The sequence below is a fragment of the Apostichopus japonicus genome, chromosome 18, assembly GCF_037975245.1.
Source record: "Apostichopus japonicus isolate 1M-3 chromosome 18, ASM3797524v1, whole genome shotgun sequence".
In the NCBI taxonomy this organism is placed as follows: domain Eukaryota; kingdom Metazoa; phylum Echinodermata; class Holothuroidea; order Aspidochirotida; family Stichopodidae; genus Apostichopus; species Apostichopus japonicus.
In genome coordinates, this window is record NC_092578.1 from 546,157 (window position 1) to 553,286 (window position 7,130).

Here is a 7,130-nt window from a genome sequence, read left to right on the forward strand (position 1 = left end):
TTACACCAACAGAATATGACAAATGTCAATAGGTATATGAGAGCGCAATAAAATAGTCAATAATCGCGAATAAGTAAAAAGTAGTGAAAAGCTGAAAAGGGCGCCAGCAGTCCATTTGAGTCCGTCAGGTAGCATACGCCCATTACAAGCCCCATTGACTTACACACTAAATCACAAAAGTAATGTGGTCTCTAAGTCTAGATAGAAGTTTTCACTAGCTTAACGCTACCCATCACCGGATAGCTGACAAGTTGGCCTTTCATGGCACCATCAATTTTCCGTACCATGACCGTGAAAATTTTTTGCTATCCGAGCCGGAAGTTTTCGTCACTTGTAAACAAACCTCTTCACTCAGTGGTAAACAAATTTCCTACGCTGCTCCTGGGAAGCCTAAAGGGGTCTAAAATTGCCTCAATTGACCCAATTTTTTCACCACATGTACTTCCATTCATGCTCTTCAACATGAAAGCCACAAAAACTAGATTGTGATTGATAACAGGTCACAAAAGATGTTCTCCTGTTGCTTTTTGGCACTTTTCCTGAAGGAGAACAATCGAGCGGATTGATATAGACTCTAATAGGAGTATGCCACCTTAAGTGAGAGTCGAATTTTTTTTTTTTTTCCAAAATGATACTTTTCATAGTCGTCACAATATAAACCACAACAGAATTATATGCAATTATCATTTTAGGTCCATAAAGATGTATTTTCAGAGATTTCAGTATGCACGGTGCAGTGTGTAAATACACATATGAGCAATACTGTGTAAGCAGTAACCAGGTCTATGTCTGCAACAACACTTCCAGCCACCAATTTTGATAAGCTTGACCAATTTGGGTGCATCTATGATTCTTGCAGGTATTATTGGTATCCCTGATCACAATCCACTTGGTCTGGCTTGCCCTACCTGCAGAAACATGATCCATAGAAGGGTCAGCGGTGAGGGCTTTTTCGTCTCTGGCTCTGAAAAGTGATGAAAACTACTTTTGTTTAGCTCAGCAGATTCCTCACAAACTGACCCACAGGACATACCCCAATGTATTCCTGAACTGTTTGGAACATGTTAAACTGATATTGCATGTCACTCCAGTGCAACTGTTAAGTTACTAAGAATAAAAGAGGAGAATTGAAGGTGTTCTTTGCCAAAACTGGATCATCGGGATTTGTAAACAACAGCCTCACTGTAACAGTATTACAGCAGTCAAAAGGAAAGCTTACTGGAATGCTATCTAGATACACTGTTCACCTCAATAGCATATCCAGTCCATTTAAAGGTTTGTGCATAGGTTGTTACAATGTATTAAAGACAGTTATAAGAGAAGAGAGGTGGAAAGGGGGGCATATTTCATGATAAAACATTCAAATTTGTTGCTCGGCAGAGAACAACAACGTCAAATTACCTTATTCTCCATTGGTGGCAAGCACTGGTTCCTATAGTTACTACAGTAGATCTCCCATGGAAGCATCAGGATATCTCTTTCTGCTGTCAGAGTTGTTTGGTATTTGTTGTTACCTCATCTAACCAGTTGAGTCCATTGATACCACACCCATTCAATGTATATCGCTGTGCATGCTGAGGACTTAGCACGTCAACTTTCTCTGAAATTGACAAAACAACAGAAAACTAATGAGGAGTGAATAGGCTCAAAAACCCCTTGATGCACATTGGCAGAAGCAGAAAATGCATACCTTTGTGGATTATTTGCTAAATAAGACTCAAAACATTCTCTGTGCAAGGTATTAGCCCTCAGCAGCCACTCCACTTAGGATACAGACCTCATACAACATTGTGCTACAGCTGGTGTAGACTTGGTCTAGGATACTAACGTAGCGCCATTATGAACCTGAGGCCTAGGCCTAAGCTAACAACATTAGGGGTATTTCATGCATTGAAACTGAGTTTTTGTCCTTAGTTAAACACCAGGTACTTCCAGCTTTAGCAAAAATAACCTTAAGTATGATTACCATGTAATTTAGGTGCCCACAGATGTCAAATTTCACTGAACTTAGTCGTTCACGTCACACACACTGCAGGCTTTTTGGTCTGATTCTGAAGGATTTTGAATTTCGTGCATTTGGCACCTACTTAGCAGATTCAAGGCAGGAATCACACTACGGAAGCTTTGGTAGGTCAAGGCTTAATGACCCAATAGTTTATTGGGGAGGAAAACTGGTTAGAAATGCTCAGAAGGCTGTTCTAGTCTAATGTATGGACACGCACATGCTCTTTGTGGCACTTTAAGGCTGTAATACTAATTTATGCGTAAAAATCACCCAAGCGTGAAATTTTCTGACGTTTGCTTGAAAACCATTTTTACACACCATAGCAACTACTTTGATCCAAAATTGGGACTTCTAGCACTTAAAATGAAAAATTTGGCATTTTTGCTTAAGGTAGCATACGCCCATTACAAGCCCCATTGACTTACACACTAAATCACAAAAGTAATGTGGTCTCTAAGTCTAGATAGAAGTTTTCACTAGCTTAACGCTACCCATCACCGGATAGCTGACAAGTTGGCCTTTCATGGCACCATCAATTTTCCGTACCATGACCGTGAAAATTTTTTGCTATCCGAGCCGGAAGTTTTCGTCACTTGTAAACAAACCTCTTCACTCAGTGGTAAACAAATTTCCTACGCTGCTCCTGGGAAGCCTAAAGGGGTCTAAAATTGCCTCAATTGACCCAATTTTTTCACCACATGTACTTCCATTCATGCTCTTCAACATGAAAGCCACAAAAACTAGATTGTGATTGATAACAGGTCACAAAAGATGTTCTCCTGTTGCTTTTTGGCACTTTTCCTGAAGGAGAACAATCGAGCGGATTGATATAGACTCTAATAGGAGTATGCCACCTTAAGTGAGAGTCGAATTTTTTTTTTTTTTCCAAAATGATACTTTTCATAGTCGTCACAATATAAACCACAACAGAATTATATGCAATTATCATTTTAGGTCCATAAAGATGTATTTTCAGAGATTTCAGTATGCACGGTGCAGTGTGTAAATACACATATGAGCAATACTGTGTAAGCAGTAACCAGGTCTATGTCTGCAACAACACTTCCAGCCACCAATTTTGATAAGCTTGACCAATTTGGGTGCATCTATGATTCTTGCAGGTATTATTGGTATCCCTGATCACAATCCACTTGGTCTGGCTTGCCCTACCTGCAGAAACATGATCCATAGAAGGGTCAGCGGTGAGGGCTTTTTCGTCTCTGGCTCTGAAAAGTGATGAAAACTACTTTTGTTTAGCTCAGCAGATTCCTCACAAACTGACCCACAGGACATACCCCAATGTATTCCTGAACTGTTTGGAACATGTTAAACTGATATTGCATGTCACTCCAGTGCAACTGTTAAGTTACTAAGAATAAAAGAGGAGAATTGAAGGTGTTCTTTGCCAAAACTGGATCATCGGGATTTGTAAACAACAGCCTCACTGTAACAGTATTACAGCAGTCAAAAGGAAAGCTTACTGGAATGCTATCTAGATACACTGTTCACCTCAATAGCATATCCAGTCCATTTAAAGGTTTGTGCATAGGTTGTTACAATGTATTAAAGACAGTTATAAGAGAAGAGAGGTGGAAAGGGGGGCATATTTCATGATAAAACATTCAAATTTGTTGCTCGGCAGAGAACAACAACGTCAAATTACCTTATTCTCCATTGGTGGCAAGCACTGGTTCCTATAGTTACTACAGTAGATCTCCCATGGAAGCATCAGGATATCTCTTTCTGCTGTCAGAGTTGTTTGGTATTTGTTGTTACCTCATCTAACCAGTTGAGTCCATTGATACCACACCCATTCAATGTATATCGCTGTGCATGCTGAGGACTTAGCACGTCAACTTTCTCTGAAATTGACAAAACAACAGAAAACTAATGAGGAGTGAATAGGCTCAAAAACCCCTTGATGCACATTGGCAGAAGCAGAAAATGCATACCTTTGTGGATTATTTGCTAAATAAGACTCAAAACATTCTCTGTGCAAGGTATTAGCCCTCAGCAGCCACTCCACTTAGGATACAGACCTCATACAACATTGTGCTACAGCTGGTGTAGACTTGGTCTAGGATACTAACGTAGCGCCATTATGAACCTGAGGCCTAGGCCTAAGCTAACAACATTAGGGGTATTTCATGCATTGAAACTGAGTTTTTGTCCTTAGTTAAACACCAGGTACTTCCAGCTTTAGCAAAAATAACCTTAAGTATGATTACCATGTAATTTAGGTGCCCACAGATGTCAAATTTCACTGAACTTAGTCGTTCACGTCACACACACTGCAGGCTTTTTGGTCTGATTCTGAAGGATTTTGAATTTCGTGCATTTGGCACCTACTTAGCAGATTCAAGGCAGGAATCACACTACGGAAGCTTTGGTAGGTCAAGGCTTAATGACCCAATAGTTTATTGGGGAGGAAAACTGGTTAGAAATGCTCAGAAGGCTGTTCTAGTCTAATGTATGGACACGCACATGCTCTTTGTGGCACTTTAAGGCTGTAATACTAATTTATGCGTAAAAATCACCCAAGCGTGAAATTTTCTGACGTTTGCTTGAAAACCATTTTTACACACCATAGCAACTACTTTGATCCAAAATTGGGACTTCTAGCACTTAAAATGAAAAATTTGGCATTTTTGCTTAAGGTAGCATACGCCCATTACAAGCCCCATTGACTTACACACTAAATCACAAAAGTAATGTGGTCTCTAAGTCTAGATAGAAGTTTTCACTAGCTTAACGCTACCCATCACCGGATAGCTGACAAGTTGGCCTTTCATGGCACCATCAATTTTCCGTACCATGACCGTGAAAATTTTTTGCTATCCGAGCCGGAAGTTTTCGTCACTTGTAAACAAACCTCTTCACTCAGTGGTAAACAAATTTCCTACGCTGCTCCTGGGAAGCCTAAAGGGGTCTAAAATTGCCTCAATTGACCCAATTTTTTCACCACATGTACTTCCATTCATGCTCTTCAACATGAAAGCCACAAAAACTAGATTGTGATTGATAACAGGTCACAAAAGATGTTCTCCTGTTGCTTTTTGGCACTTTTCCTGAAGGAGAACAATCGAGCGGATTGATATAGACTCTAATAGGAGTATGCCACCGTCAGGGGGGGGGGGGCATCCGCCCCCTGACTGTATATATGGACGCTCCGCCACTAAGTAAGGGGATGTTGGAGAACTGGCTGAAATGAGGCAAGTCATTGGCCTAAGACGAAGTTGTGTTACGCTTACCGGTACTCACACTCACTGCTTCCACTTTTCACGGGGCGTGAAGACGCGGTTGGGGTGACAATGTGGTCTATAGCCAGGGGACGGGCCGAGGGTCCCCCAGCAATTACTAAAATTATTACACCTATATAGTATACGTGTGCATCGGACAGATCGACAAGTATGCATTGAAAAATGGGCAGATGCACGTTTCGGAGCCTTGGTAAATATTGGGGGGGCTTATCATGCATTTGCCCCCTCAACTTTTTCATTGGGGGGGCTGAGCCCCCCAAGCCCCCCCGGTTCCGCCGCCACTGTTCATATGTATGGGAATATCTACGAAATGATTTCACTGACAGCTTTGAGTCCGCTTCCCGCAAAACAAACTTTTCATGTCAAAGATACGTTAATGGGATTGCACTCCTAGCTTAGTGTGCCGGCCTTCAGCCATTTGGCTGAGTGAGGTAACAACGGCCTTCTACACAAACCGTTTTAATTCTAACAAAAATACTATAATATCTGTTTCATTTGCAAAAATAAAATAACTGCAGTTTTCATGTCTCCGTGTGTGGTATTGGTAGAGGCTACAGTGACAGTGATCTCGAGCTTATACTTTATGATCCAGGCGCGGTACCACCAGATCACGCACGTGATGTAATATGCAGAACACAAACGTACAGTTACTTCACACCCCATAAAACTGTGGAAAAGTTTTATGTTAGTAGTCTTAATGTTTGAAACGCAGAGAGGTTTTCGATACATTAAGTTTACTGTGCACTCATTCAAGCCGATATATTGAAACCTTTCATGTCATTACGTAATCATGCGGCGCTCTCTGCCTCTCTGTCTTCATTTGCATTTTATGTTAATTCTAAATACCTCACACACATGGCTCCTTAATTTTGTATAGAGAAAACTTTACATGTTATGTATACGGAAGGTATACGAATTGGTGTGCACTGAGACAGGCTGTTGTAGTTAATGTCGAGAGGAGTTACCAAAGAAATACCAAACTTTCTCTTTTTGAAAAGTCCTATTTCATCCAATGGATGCACTCTCAACCCCAGTCCCGTGTATCATCGTGGCTGTTAGCATGATAACAAAATCTATCAACGGTTTGTCAGGTGGGAACACGGAATTGCATGGTCAGGAATATAGGCATTTACAGTTTAAATCTGAAATCAAATATTGGGTTGTATTTTGTTGTTTTTCAGTTTCATTGAAGCTCAACAGAATCACATTTACTGCTATCTACGAAACACATTTATATTTAAGTGAGAAATGTTGCTATTCTTTTGTAAAAAACTCCAATGCAGTTTTTGATTGTCTTGTTACTGACATCGAAGCAGAGCTGTTGATTACCACGTGTACGCTCAACATGGCGTATAGGCTATAAAGTGAGCGCCATTCCTTCTTGATGCCAAACAAAGACAGGCCAATTTAATATGACTTACATATTTATTCTAACATGTTGTCAGGAAACGGAACACAATCAAATATGTCAGGAAAAAACTTTGTGTAGTTACTTCATTATTCTGTTAAGTGTCGATATTCTTTAACTTGATTGAGTTGCATAAATCATCACTGTTAGAATGATTCTGCTTAAAAAAACTGACTATCAATAAAAAAAAATTAAAAAAATTGGCTGAGTAATGCATGAAGGTATCAAAGGGAAATTGGGACATTTTTGAACAAATCGTAATAACTTAATAATAATAACTTAATATTCTTCATTGATGCTTGCAGTGTCACCAATCGTTTGGTTAAAAGTAACGGGACAAATATAGCAGCAGACAAGTTGGATCTTATCTCGAACAAATATACCCGGATATATAATGCGAGAGGAGAAAGCAAGGGCGGCGGAAGCACTTTTAATCTGGGGGGGGGGGGGCACCGAC

The 7,130-nt window shown here is 40.3% G+C and overlaps 1 long non-coding RNA gene across 1 annotated transcript; it reads right to left on the minus strand.

Moving 5' to 3' along the window:
* Positions 1-118: 118 nt before the first annotated feature.
* On the minus strand, positions 119-5,126 carry LOC139958950 (uncharacterized). The gene is made up of 5 exons (XR_011789913.1): positions 4,234-5,126; positions 3,669-3,867; positions 3,176-3,231; positions 1,402-1,600; positions 119-964 (listed from the first exon to the last, which is right to left on the minus strand). It is a non-coding gene; the product is annotated as an uncharacterized lncRNA (long non-coding RNA).
* Between the last annotated feature and the right edge of the window lie 2,004 nt (positions 5,127-7,130).